We start from the raw sequence: 15,591 nt of genomic DNA, 5'->3' as shown, positions 1-15,591 counted from the left end.
TGTTTTCATTATTATTATTATTATTATTATCTTTACTCACTATATCTTTTTTTTTTTACTTTTTGTCCATTAAACTTAATTAAATTAATGCATTTTTTCACGAAAAAACTCTCATATTTTTTCTAGTCTTGTATACCTCTTTCAAACTGTGTCTTTTTTGTTTGAACGACAAAATAATGATTTTATTATATCATACAACCCAGTGGCCACCTGCCCCCCTAAAAAGCGACTTAGTGGAAACACCACCCGGGTTTGAATTCCTGCAAAAACATATTCAATCAGCCAAAGTTTATGGGGTCTTACCGTCAGGCAGCGTTAAAGGGTCGCTAGCTTGAGAGGAAAAATTCCTCTATGGGACTAAGGGGTTCCTAGGCATTTACTCCCTTTTTTTTAGACCAAATTAGCAAGTTGCTAGCAGCCAATATACAAATTACAATGTAGAGCTCCACAATAACTACACACTAGATGTCTATCCAGATCTTTAACTTCTAAAGTTACAAAAAGGTTGGATAAAACTCATACCAATTACAATGACCCCATAAGGAAAAACCTCTATCAACAAAAGTTTGTCTTACTTATACACATATCTTATACATTCTTACATTTTTTATTACCAAAATAACTATTTTTTCTACCAAAATAACTTTTAAAACTCATCATTGGACGTGCTTTATAAGTGTTTTTTTTTCTTTAAATTTTTGTTTATATTGAATGATGCGATTTTTTATTATTATCGTTTAAAAATATGAGTTCTAGCATAAACTGAATTCCAAAGCGGATATCATCATCAGTTGAGGCTTTTAGCATTAGTGAGGTATGATTGCTCCTTTTATATATATATATATATATATATATATATATATATATACATATAGGAAAGTTATTTTAAGAACCATAAAAAAAAAAAACGCGAGAACCAATCTGGGTCACACATCTCATCTCCTTTTTTCTCTCTCATTACTTTCATCCAAATTTTTCAAAACGTTTTATCTCACAAACCGTGCATCGTTAGACGAAAAAAAAACCATGGGTAGTCTTAAAATTTCGTCCTCTTTCATTAGAGATGCGACTTGATATACTTTTGACAAACTTTTAAATTTCGAAATTTTTTTTTTTTTCGAAATTTTTTTTTTAACTGCACATGTGTAAGACATACCTACACATGTGTAGGATGTATAACTTACACATGTGTAAGATGTGTATGATGTATACCCTACACATGTGTAGTATATATATATATATATATATTATCGACTCCATTTGTTATCATAGTCTTTTTTTAACGCATCGTCTATGATTCGCTTCAAAACATTACTAGCATGGTATCCGTGTGTTCCAGCGAATACCATTAATGGCTGCAAATGAAAAAAAGAGCGATAGATATTGAGAGAAGGTTACGTGTTTTAATGACTACAAAAGAAAAGAGGATGGTTGTTTTGGTTAGGAAGGATATTTTAGACCATTCTCTTATGTAACTTTCAACCATTGGTGTATTTTTTTTTTATTATGAAATATAGATATAGATATGATATAGATATATTTAATTTTTATATACTTTCAGTTATATCCGGGTGATTTGAAAAGGAGATTTTTCTTTTTTCCCGTAACTCTACTCTTGACTACTCTTATTATTGAAAGTTTGACAATATAAACACTTTCTTGACCTTCATCCTTTAACCATGTTTGTACCATTTTTTTATTTTATAAAACGATCTATTTTGTTATTTTACATGGAATGCAGAATAGGAACAAAGTTTTTTTAGTCTATGCTTTCAACCAAAGTCAACGTCTTCTCTTGTGAATCTTGTGATTGACCTTTCTCTTCTCCTTTTACTTTCCATGGCAACTGTTGGCTGTTTATACCGTCGAAAGGTCGTTAAGCATATGAATGCTGCAAAAATGCGCGTTTTGATGGAAGTCAGATTCCAAAAGGCCGTGTGACTACTGATGTTGCAACAATTTTCTTGTGAGAACATCTCCATGCTTCCAGTATCCGTGCTTTCACACTCTCACCATTCTTGCTCTTCTTGCATATTTGAGTTGAGTACAGTTTTGGGCCCAGAAAGTCGATAAAGAACATTAGTGCGCACTTTAAGGGTCATGGATGGATCTCCTGAAAACAGCTCTCGGGCTTTTGAAATTGCAAAAATTAGTGCAGGAAGTACTACTCTTGCAGATCTCAAAATGTCTTCTTCTATAAGCTTTAGTTCTATCTTGTTTTCAATGCCATTCCTTTGAGCAATCATATTCGAGAAGAATGAAACACCCAAACACAAAAGGCCCAGTTGAGATATTAAAGAAAACATGCTAAAACCAATGCCTGATGTAAAACAGGAAGATAAGAAACAAAGTGACCCAAACCTGAACCAAAGTGTGAATTTTGCAACATCATTCCTCATTATCAGGTCGTTCACGAGTAACCCGATTCGATCAAAACTCTGCCCATAATCTTCATCCTCGTTACCCTTTTGGGAAGGAATAGAATGATAAGAACTCGTTTTATCCTTTTTCGATCTTCCACTATGTCTCCTTTTATTAACCTTATTATTACCATCATCAGCCAAAATCAATTCTTTATCTTCTCAAATCTCTAGTTCAATCCGTCTCCACAATCTCCTACCATTTTGAGGCAAACCCAGATTAGCATACCGGTTCTTGCACCGTCTACGATAGCCATGTGGGTCAGAACCTTCATCGAATCCATCAAGTCGGGTTCTTGATATTTTAGCAGGGGATGGGGAAAGAAGAAGCAAATCAAATTTACCAAACTTAAAGTTAAGGCTATAGTTTAAATTAGTGAACATAACTATGTGAACATAATTTACCAAAGCAGCATCAAGCAAAGATATAGATTAAATAGAGAGTCAGAAACTCAGTAAAGCCTAGTGAAAACCGAAAAGGAAATTAAACTTTTCTATCTTGATTCAAAAAACTTTGCATTCGAGTACGTTCCTTCTTCTACTTATCATCGCCATCAGCCTTCAATTCTTCTAAGCCATCTTCAGATTCAGTTCGATAAGTTCATTCTTCATCCTCAGAGGCAGAGCTACCATCAAATTCATCGCCTCCATCACCTTCCAATTCCTCTAAGCCATCTTCAACTACATCAGCAGTTGGTTGCCATCCAATTGTGTCAAAATGCTCCTTCAAGAAAATGCGCCTTTGCAGCCACCAAGGTAATGGTTTACTCGTCTCCTCGTCCAAAACCCTGCCACTTAATAAAAAAGCATATTCCAAAGGTTCGGCGCTAGCTTGGACAGTTAGTATATCACATGCCATCATACCCAATACAGGATACTGCTGACGACCTTCTGTCCTCCACCACTTCAAAATCTTGATATTTTCGTGTCCATCAGAAGTCATCTTTGAAAAATCTTTAGTTTTATACAACTCTATTTCACTTAAAGTTGAACTAACTGCAGCTAGATCGCCAGATTTTGATTTATGCATCTTATCATAGTAGTCAAACACTTGTTGCAGAACCTCAGTGAATTTTGTGAAAACAGCTGTTGCAACATCATTGTCTAACTCTAAGTTTTCGGCTATCTTTTCCAACATATTTTTAACCCCCATAACCCCAGTTGTTGGATTTAAAGCAGCCGCACACAAAAACACCGGTGGCATTCTTTTGTAATACTTCACAAACTTAAAATTCATCTTCAAAACAAGTGGCTCCCAAAACGGGTCTTGTTTATATTGTTTAAACATGTTCGAGATTAACAAAAGTTCTTCCAAAAGAAGCGGCGCAGTAGGCCTTTTAGCATCAGATAGTATCAAAGTAGCACTATAAAAAACTTCCAAAATCCCCAAAAACGACTCGATAATTCCCCGTTCCTGATCATCAATATCGATCTTACAACTCTTAGTATTAAATTCCACAAGTATCGCTTTCTGACTAACAATACCACGCAACATTTTGTACGTAGTGTCCCAAATACCCGGACAAGAAAGCTCCGGATCAGTAAACTTTACGCGTTTCGCAATCAAAATCTCAACAAATTCATCCTTTTTCCATAAACAAGCCTTACTCAACAAAGTTCTAAACTTTTCAATAACAGGAGCAATAAAATCAAGACAAGATTGAACCATTGAAATCAAAATGTTAGATACACATTTTGTTTCAAATAAAATGCCATTTAGCATTATAGGACTTAATTCTTGCTACACTTTTTTCATAGCATTCTTAAACCCTCTACCAACATTATCATCAAAACAAACACTCAAGATCTTATCTTTTATCTTAAAATCATTAATACATTCCAAAACATTACTATCAAAAAAAATCCAAATCTGGGTTATCAACAATCATTCGAATACTAATTGTTCTTTGTGACAGTTTCCAAGAAACAGGGTCAATCCAATGACATGTGATACAAAGATATTTAGTACTAACGTATGCAGTGTCCCAAACATGTAAAGTTAGACTAACTTTATGACCATGAAATGTTTCTTGAAAATATTTGATTAAATCTTTTTTGGCAGATATGTAATATTTGAAAGCAAGACGTTTAAAAGTATTTTTACTGACCCTTTCGTAAGCAGGCTGCACAAATGTTTGAAAGAATTCTGTAAATCCGTTTTTGTTCAAGAAATCAAATGGGTGTTCTTCCTTTATTAGCCACTTTAGTTGTGCATCAATGGCCAGATTTTCATCGTATTCTGCCATAATGGTGACGAGTAAAGAGAGGGTTATTATTAGGTTAAAAAAAGAAGAGTAATGTGAAGAGGTATTATAGTGGTAAAAGATAAGATTTATAGTGGTAAATAGATTGGAATAATTGGACCAAACCGCCCCTCTAAACTAGCTGTCAAGGCCTCAAGGGTAATTGAACAGTTGAAAAGTTAACTTTTTCACTTGAAGATATTAAAGGTAAAGGTGTAGTGTCAAATATTGGTAATTTGGTAAGTTTTTCACCAATAAGAGCATGACAAGTTTGTAAGTCAAAAAGAAGTCAATTTTCGCCAAAAAACATGATGTAGTGGTAAAACTTGCTAATTCTTTGATAAAAAACTTACCAAATAATAATAAAAAAAGACATGCTCCCACATGCACTTATTTTGCCAAAACTAACCACGTGGACTTGCTCAATGTTCACTAGCATCAGCCAAAACTAGCCGATGTATCTTGTCAAAACTTGCCGATTAAACTTGTCGATACAAGCCGATGCATGTGCTATAGGATTGCCAATGAACCGATGCTCTTTGCCGATTACACCCTCATCCTTTAGGTGCAGTGTGAAAATATCTTTTCCTATTTCCAAGGTATTTATTTGATTTTTTGGAAAGATAATTGTATTGCAAATTGAGGTAAATTAAAATATAAATTGCTGTTTAACATAAATAAGTATATAAATTTTAATTTTGGGAAATTTTAGACGTCAAAAGATACAGTTTTAGATATTGTTACCATTTGACACTTAAAAAGAAAATTAAAAAAAAAAAAAGAAAAGCAAAGAAAGAAAGAAAGTTGTTAAATACTTTGTTACCTTTTGACGATTTAACGTAAGTGATTATGATCATGTTAAATACTCGTAATATGTTAGTCATGTACGTTTATTTTTCATTATTTTTTCGTAAATTATATATAATAAAAACAATTGTAAAAGTTAAAATAAATGATTATAAATGTCAACAAAACGAAAACTAATAAAAGTTATTATAAAGAAAAATTTGTAGATATCAAAAGGATTAACTTAATTTAAGACAACAATTTTTTTTTCTTGGTGTGTAATCAGACCAGCTAAAAATCAAAGTGGTAAACAATTTATAGGGAAAAAACGGATACAATATATACATTACAAAATAATACAAAAGCGAATACCAGTTTATCATTAATCGAATAGAATCTTTCGAAGGAATTGAAATCCGAATCTTTCGAACGATTTGAAATCTTTAGAAGGAATTGAAATCTGAATCTTTTAAAGGAATTGGGATGGAGATTCCATCAAATGATGTAATGTTTAAATTCCTAAGGAATGAAATTCAATTCCAATTTCAGATTCCATCAAATTCTATGAAACAAACGCGACCTTAGAGTGACATCGTCATGATCCTTGCTATCTAAAAGTTTAACTTGTCCATATATATAGTCCTTTACAAAGGTTGCTCGTTTTATCTCAAACTCACAAACTAGTTATAAATATTAAGTTGATGTACCATATGATGATAGAGAAAGCCTTGATTACACACACATGATACATGACTAATATATATATAATATATATATATATATATATATATATATATATATATATATATATATATAATAAAAAGTATACACATAATCTCCAAGTTATCTTTTTCATATACTCCACTAACACGTTGAATAGCAACTTATAAAAAGGTATATCTAAGAGTATAAGTTGATGTATCATTATTATACAATGAGAACATCTTATTAACATACACATGACTTTCAAGTTGATTAGCATATGAAATTAATAACAGTAACTCACAAATATGTTGATATATCATCATACACTGATAACATCTTGATAGGATCAGAAGATCTCCAAGTTTTAACTCTTTTATTTCCTTCACTAGTATTGTAATCGATAACTCAAACTATATGTAAGAGTTTAGGTTAATGTATCATCATATGAAGTGAACATCTTGACAACACACACAGAATCTCCGACTTTAATTATCTTTTCATTTCCTTCATGTAAATCATGGCATATCATATTTTGTCCAAAGTACACATATAAAACCATTTTACATATAACAATCACTGATTTTTGTTGTCCATATATAAAAACATACCAAAGTATATCTCATACCTGCCCTTCAGTCCTTTCGGCTTGGATGCAACATTTTTCCAGACCGAAACTTCATAAGTCTTAGTTGGCTCAGAAGCTAAAACAGCATTAACCTAATTAATTGTAGGTATCTACAAAACAATGGCAGAAACAGTATGAAAGAATTGGGGTAAATAGCATAAAAAGCAGTATAAATTTTGATTATCTTTTTAAATTATTTGTTATTAAAGAGCCATGCCAGCACCATGTGGCTAAATATACTCACTTGAATCAAATGTATGAGACCCGTGACTATTACTGAACCCTTTCCATGGCCACCCCCAAGATGTTTAGCTAGGAAGGTTCAAACCAGAGACCTCTACCACTACCGCACTACGTCACCTACACGCATTATCTCAAATCAATATTTTTTTAAAGTTGTATACTTTTAACCACAATTAAAAGTCTAATTGGTTTAATTTGACCTAAAAAGGATGGTTGCCTAGTAAATTCTTTGATGTTTGCACAGGCGGCTATTGTTTTTATGAAGATAGATAACAATACGAATGACAGGCATATTCTTTTACCTTACAACGAGCGTAAAGCTTGACGCCATGGAATGTTAAATTTTCTATTTTTACCTCCTTCCATAGGTCCTCAGACAATGGTTCACAACCCTCAACCAGTAAGCTGAAATATGTAAACACAAATCAGGAAAGGATGATGGTAAGTAAGATTCATAGTTCCAGACAGAAATGACAAAATGGAAAGGTGGGATAGGTTGAGTTAAGACTTAAGAGGTAAGTTGTCCAGCCAAAACTGTTCGGGATGACTTGACCCATTAACACGTCTTCCCATTCTATACATATAAATCAGATATTAATATTTGCACGAGATTAAAAGTATTCACAATTTTTTAATAAATTTATTCAGGAGGTTGTAAGCCCTTTAAAAAACTTTGGGTGCCTTTTGACATATCCGATCCATGTGACTTGATTTATGTTTGGGCAAAGTTTATGAATGTTACCCCTTTGACCAATTAGTTAATTATTTGTATGCTGAATGTGTTAGGAACAGCCTTGGCCTTAGCACAGCGGAAGCAATTAAACAAGAAGATAAAGCAGAAAATAAAGATAAACGACACACGAGATTTAACGTGGTTCGGCCCCAGTGGGGGGCCTAGTCCACCGGCTGCAACTAGGTTATTTTTATTAAGCTCTGAACCATAAGATTACAATTACAAAGAGGAGGAATATATATAGGAGGACAACTAGGGTTTCTAGCTTGGTGAACAAGGAAACCTAATGGGCTTCCTAAACAGCCAACTAAAATAGCCCCAAGGCCAAACACAGGCCCGTATGGCCTTCACACCCAACAATCTCCCACTTGAAAGCCTTCCGTAAAACTTCAACCCGCCATTCAAGCAAACAATATCTCGATCAAACTGTAACTCCAGTAATCTTTAGATAACAGAAATCCTTCAAGCCTTCAGTTCCAAGAACAAACTAAAACTTTAAAACAGAAGTTTTCCAAGTCTTCAGTTCTCCATGAACAAGGTAAGATTTCAATAAAAATGGATAGGAACAGAAGTCTTCACAGGTCCAGCTCCCAAGAACAAACCAAACTTCAATCCATGCATCGAATGTATACCTAGTTGCAACGGCCCTTTTCATTAGTCACCAGAAATGCCCATTGAAGCTGTAAACCACTTCAATACAGTCAGACATAACGGACTCAGTCATGGCAAAGTCCACCAATGACTCATCCTCAATCTCAACCGGCTCCTACTGATTTCAAATACCGGCTCCGAGACTCCAGAGGAACAACACTCTCCACTAGCGGTAGCCTCACATGAGAGATTTCATTCGGAAAATTGGTCTTTAGAACCCAACGTCGATTTCAACATATATCAAAACATGCCTCGTGCTCCCACTGTTACAAAATCCCGTCCAAGTTCAAACCTCCGAATACGCTCGAACAGATTACCTGAAAGTCCCAGAGTCCTCTACCGCACACCAGACTCGTATAACTCTCGAATCCGCGAGCCAAGACTTTTCTCCGAAAGTTGGTTCAATTATTCCGGTAGTGCAGCAATCTGCACACTCCAAAAGTCTAAACAACAGCCCAGTGCTTCACTACAGTAGGTAACATAAAATGAAGCAAACCAAAATCTGTAACAAGAGTCTTCACTGCCTTCCAATGAGCTCCAATGCATCAACCTAGACACATTCTCATAAGCATAGTTTTATCAACCTCGGGCGACTCTAAAACCCTGAGCACCGCATCCAACCCCACAAGTCAACTACGCACAACTCCCACTCTCTCTGTTATTCCAACCCATGCTAAACCAGACTTCATGAGACGAACCTCCACTCGTATTCAACCAGCGAAAACCTTCACCCAATACCAGTACAAAGATCCACTCAAAAGTCAAACCACTGATCAAAGCTAAACAAGGGATAACATCCACAGTTCCAGACCAGTTAATAACAAACGATCAATAACAGCAGTAGAGAAAACAAGCGTTAGTTCCATGACTTGACTGACTTTTTTTTCACTCGTGTCGACACTAGCAACCCCGGAACAGGAATACTCAAAAAACAAAGCATTCCAAACCTGCTAGCTCTATTTTCTTCAAAAACGGTACCACATCCAACAGAAATTCAATCCACTCTAAAACACCTGTATATACCCGGTGAATAAAGGCTTAACCCTAATCAACCTAATTCCATGTTCCAATGGACTAACTTCAAACGATGGTACTTATCTTCTTTTCTTTTCTAATCGATCAAGGTAATATTACAACAACATAGTAACAACCACCCGCAAAAACCACACCCTAATCGTAAATCAGAATAACCCGAGATACAACTCAGATAAAGAGACAGTACCAGTCCCTCAACTTCTCAACTTCTGATTAACAACGAACAAGAATGTCATGATGGTAGCCAAGAACAGTAGCCAAATACCTTCTCGAACAAGAAAACAAAACCAAAACAGTGCTTTTATCATCTTCCAATCGATCAATCAACACCAAAACCCCAAAAAACAAAAACCCTAACAGAATTCCAATCGACGACGGCTGATAACGGCAAAGGCAGCTGCAACAGCAGCGGCGACAGGCGGTTAATAGTGGTGAAGCAGCGGCGGAACAGCAGCAAAACAGCTGCAAACCAGACCCAGAAACAGATCGAATCAGGAAGAACAAAAAAACCAGCAGCAACAGCAGTTCCAACAACAAATCAGCAGGAAACAACAAATAGCGGCTGAACAACAGATTTCTGAGCAAACAGCAGCTGAACAGTAGCTAACAGCAGCAGAAACAACAAACAGCAGCAGATAAGCAGAGCATATATCAGCAAATCAGCAGCAAACAGCCACAAACAGCGGCGAACAAGGGTAAAAGAAACCCTAATCGCGATGGTTGTAGATAACAACAGGTGGTACAGCAGCGGAAGTTGATCTTTAACGACTATGAGAGAAAACACGAACAAGAGAGACAAAAACGAAACCCTAATCGCCAATCACAGCACCCGAGCTTTGATGCCACTTGTTAGGAACAACCTTGGCCTTAGCACAGCGGAAGCAATTAAACAAGAAGATAAAGCAGAAAATAAAGATAAACGACACACAAGATTTAACGTGGTTCGGCCCAGTGGGGGGCCTAGTCCACCGGCTGCAACTAGGTTATTTTTATTAAGCTCTGAACCATAAGATTACAATTACAATGAGCAGGAATATATATAGGAGGACAACTAGGGTTTCTTGCTTGGTGAACAAGGAAACTTAATGGGCTTCCTAAACAGCCAACTAAAATAGCCCTAAGGCCAAACACAGGCCTGTAAGGCCTTCACACCTAACAGAAAGAACTACGAATGTAAGTTGAGATACATCATACATACTTTAGTCTAAACCGGTTTATTGGTATAGGTTCCTCGAGAATTTCATTCAACAAATCTAGAGATCCCTGCCAACAGCAAATTATAATCAGAATATCATATCTATTATACTAAATAGAACAGACTTATATACCAACCAACCTGGGACACTAAAAGGAATGGATATCCATCGGAAAACAGAACTCTGAATCCCAGTGCATAAGTTGGGTCTGCTGGCCTCGTCTCTGACTCTATATGAGCATAAACTTTATTTTAAACTGTAACTAAAATCATTATAAAAAAGAAAAATGAAATCACCTTCATTAAAACAAACTAGACGACTTGGCTTTCCAAGATAACTGGTGAACCATTTGGATGCATCCTCACCCTCATCCAAAGCAGACGTTGACAATTCTCATCCTCACCCTCATCCAAAGCAGACGCTGACAATTCTCAAACCGAGACACCATCACATGTTTGAGGTGGTGTACACAATGAAACCTTTAGCTCATCCATCCCGGGTGCTCTTATAACTGAGATTAGAATCATGGATCAATATATCAACATTAAACTTCTACAAAGTATATGATTGTGAAACCATGATAGAAAACATCAGCGACGAGTAAGAACACCAATGAGGCAATGATCATTTGAGATTCCATAATGACAGGTTTTAGCTAGAAATGTGAAATAAGTCATTACCAATAATCTTTGTTTTGATGAAGATAAGAATTACAAAACCTAGTAAAAAACGGAAAATAAAAAAAATTGGTGCATGAACTCTGCATATCAGATCACTTTACTGTTACTAGCTATACCATTTAAAAGATCAAATGGTCAGAAGATAATACAAAAGAAACTAGAGAAACAGTTATATATATTATATACCTGGGTAAGAGTTCTTGTTTGGCTTCCAACCCACTAAAAATGCATCATTCGGTAGCTCTACTTCAACCAAAGCTAACTTAGGATCCACTCTTTGAGTATAAGCTCTGCCTTTGGAATTCACAACAAGCCACTAGCCTATCCCATCTAAACCCTGTATACACACGAAAAGATGATAAAAGTTATACGCTTCGTGGCGTATTTTCTAACAACCCGTTTTACAACAAAACGAAAAAAATAAATACTAGTCTATCCATTAAAATAAGTTCATTTACAAGGGTGGCACCGCCATGATCCTCGCTATCTAGCAGTTTAACTTTTCCATATTTACAGTACTGTCCTTTACGAAGGTTGCTTGTTTTATCTCAAACTCACAAACAACTAGTTATAGATGTTAAGTTGGTGTACCATATGATGAGAATGCCATGATAACATAGTTAACAACATACACAGGATACATGATCAAAAAAGAAAAGAAAAAGAAAAAAAGCATACACATGATCTCCAAGTTAAAATTAAAATTAAGCTTTAGTTCTTTTAACAACATTACATGTGTAAACTTGTTTTTAATCTTAACCACTTATACTTGTTGACCTAATGGTTGAGATTAGTCTCTTGGATCTCAACAATGATGGATGCATCTGATTACAACCCTAATAAAGGATATTATATCCGAAAAACAATTAAAGACAAGTAACAATCTAGAATAAAAACCAATAAACAAGCTTAATCCAATCATTTCTAAAGTTAATTAAAAATGCAGTACTTTGCCACTACATTAGTTTCCAAAGATTCAAACTTTTCTAACAAAATATATACACAAACTTCACATGAACATTAATTTTTAAAATCTCAAATTGCTTTTTCAAGTTTCAAAAAGACTGAGTGACTGACTATTCAGCCAAATTACCTCTTGTTATTTCTTTGGTATTTATCTGAAGAAGATATCATCCAACTCGATAAGCAACGACTGTTTCTTGATCCTGATTCTCTAGTTTAGCTGCATTCTCCTTTTGCCCGATAAAATTCTAACTGTTTTTGTGCCTACCCGTTTGATTTTAAAGCTTTCCATTGATCGGTATTTTCGATGGTGTTAAACACTGATAAACATAACCATTGTTATAACGTGCCTTCCTGTTTGATGGAACCAAAACCGCATCAATAGTCTCATCCTCATCATCATACAAATCACAATCAGAATAATAATCTTCATCAATATCATAGTCTTCTTGTACAAAACCTTCATACTCATCATCACTTTCAACCCAATTTCTATACCTATAATTCAACTTGCTCAAAACAATTGAATCCTCATCATTGGACTTTCTTTGGCATTTCTCTGTTGAAGAAGATATCATCGCGTCAAAGACTGATTCTTGATTCCGATTCTCGGGTTCAGCTGCATTGATAAAATTCAATGGTTTTCGTGTTGACCCTTTTGATTTTAAAGCTTTCCAGTGATCAATATTCTCAATGGGGCTAAACACAGATCAAACATGACCATTGTTATAACGTGCCTTCCTGTTTGATGGAACCAAAAATGCATCATTAACCTCATCCTCATCATCATACAAATCACAATCAGAATAATAATCGTAGTCTTCTTGAACAAAATCATCATCACTTTCAACCCAATTTCGATACCTATAATTCAACTTGCTCAAAGCAACTAAATCTTTATCTGTGGACTTTGGAAAACTTTCTCCTTTTTCAATTCTTTCCAACATAGATTCTGTACTATCTTGAACATATTCATAGGTTATGACATTTGTATCAAATGTCACATTTTTCGGCCTCTTCAAGCTCAATGGTGGTCTCTCAGTCTTTTCTCTACTTCGAGGTCTCTGCAACATTGTTTCAAGTTAACTAGTTATGTTACCCCGGGCGTTGCCCCGGGTGACACGACGTTGCTTTCAGAAACCTTATACAAGCGGGAGACATATTCGCTTATTTTTTATTTAACGTATGTCTGATAATATATTGTCGTGTACAAACATTAATTATAACAATTATTTACATATTCAATTGTTTGAATAGTTAAGTGATAATAAACGAATGTTAATTATGTAACAACTACGTTACGTATGATTTATTAAGAAAAAAAAACTTGAAAATGTGACAAAACCGGAAAAAAAAGACTATATACTCTTATATTACTCTTATATCCGTTAAAGAAATGAATATGATTTGTAACAACTTTTGTAACTGTCGTCAGACATATAAAAAGCATTGAACCCAAAGACCTAATTTTATCCGTTACTTAAACTTTTGTGCAAAAGAAGTTAACATCAGTTCGCTCCCGTTAGAGTTTTTATAATTTGTTGCCGTAAGGATGACCGTTACTCACATATTTAATGGTAGGGACCAATGTTTTAAAAACCGGTATTTTAGTTATACCGGCGTGGAAAAATTTTCCGGTATTACCGGTATTATCGGTAATACCGGAAATACCGGCCGGTACGACTATTTTTAATTTATTATATTTTTTTGTGTAAAAATCTTACAAAACTTATTACAATTTAACAAAAATAGTCAAAATGCAATTATAATTTACTCAAAAATAATACCAAATATGTATTTCATAACAAAATATAAGTTTTAAAGTTCACAAGTAACAAAAAATAACATTAAAGTATCATAAAAATAATTTTTTAAAAAAATCAAAATTTATTTTTTGAAAATACCGGAAATACCGGTATGGTAATACCGGAAAATACCGGGAATACCGAAAATACTGGCCGGTATTGAATAGTGAAAATACAGGAAAAATACCGGATTTAAAATACCGGCGTGGTCTCCAGTACCGGTAATACCGATCGGTATTTAAAACATTGGTAGGGACTAATGTTCTAACAAAGTAAACCTATAATGTCTCTGGGCTCTATAAAAAATAATAAAGTAAAAGATGTCCAGGAATTAAAAGAAACTAAAAGTTAAAATAGATGTCGGCCCCACCAGATATATTTAAAAAAAAAAGAACCTGTGAGCTTGTGTAGAAAGAAAAGTTAAAATAGATGTGGATGGGCCCCACCAGATATATTATAAAAAAAAACCTGTGAGCTGGCGCAAAAATTGATGCACGGGTTTTAATTGTATATATAGGAATGTGCTATTCGTAATTAAATTCGATTATTATTTGTTCGTAATTCGTAAACTGTAGGTGAGAGGGTTTTTCTTTTTCGATTTTTGTTCGTAATTCGTAAGTAAAAGGGTTTTTCTTTTTCGATTTTTTGTTCTTAGGAAATAGAAGTCGTAATAATGCGTAAATTGGGGTTTTTTTTTCCGACTTTAGTTACGTTAGGAGATGAGATTATAAAGAGGTAGAGTTTTAGGTTTTTGGAAGTTCAAAAAATATAGAAACATATATGGAAGGAAAGTTTAGATACCATATACAAATTTTTGATACGCGTTAGACGCGTTTAGGCCCCGACTGCCTGAAACCAAAAAACATGGAATCAATTAATCACCAACAAAAGCCAAACACTTCAAAATTTTAAATTATTGTACCAATTAAATATACATACATTACATACATTCATCTTTTAACTTGAAAATAAAATTAACACTTCAAATTTTTAATGAATAAAATTAGTAAATATATATAGAAAAAATTATTTTAATGGTCAAATTTAAAGAGCTTTATCTCAAAATGGACAACTACAAAAATATTTACCACAATAGTCAAGACATCTTTACTATCTATTCAAATTATTAAGAAACACTAATAATCAGGAGATTCTCTCAAGTTATTTTCCTAACTTGAGTCAAGTTGGAAAAAATTTTAACCATTGGTTGAAAATCAAGAGACAAGATTCAAAGATAATCTTTAAATCATAGCCTTTGATTTTTAATCAAAGATCGAGATTACCCTAACATAACTAGTCATATTGTGGTAACTTGAGCAAATCTTCTCCTTTAAATAATACCAAAAGTTTTTATTAGACGTCATGTATGTACTAGTTTTTCATTTTCTTCTTCCAAAACAACTTTTATTTTCACAAACTTTTTTTTTACAAAGTTTTTCTATTTTTGTTGGTTTCATTGTATTCTCTAGTTTATTTTACAAAGTTCATTTTTGTCTCGTATAATTT

The 15,591-nt window shown here is 34.2% G+C and overlaps 2 pseudogenes; both read right to left on the bottom strand.

Annotated features, from left to right (window-relative positions):
* Positions 1-1,665: 1,665 nt before the first annotated feature.
* Positions 1,666-2,677, bottom strand: LOC122583185 (annotated as a pseudogene).
* A 3,861-nt stretch (positions 2,678-6,538) lies between these two features.
* LOC122583184 lies at positions 6,539-11,679 on the bottom strand (annotated as a pseudogene).
* Between the last annotated feature and the right edge of the window lie 3,912 nt (positions 11,680-15,591).

Source organism: Erigeron canadensis, chromosome 9 (genome assembly GCF_010389155.1).
Source record: "Erigeron canadensis isolate Cc75 chromosome 9, C_canadensis_v1, whole genome shotgun sequence".
NCBI lineage: Eukaryota > Viridiplantae > Streptophyta > Magnoliopsida > Asterales > Asteraceae > Erigeron > Erigeron canadensis.
This window is presented reverse-complemented; position numbering and strand designations above follow the sequence as displayed.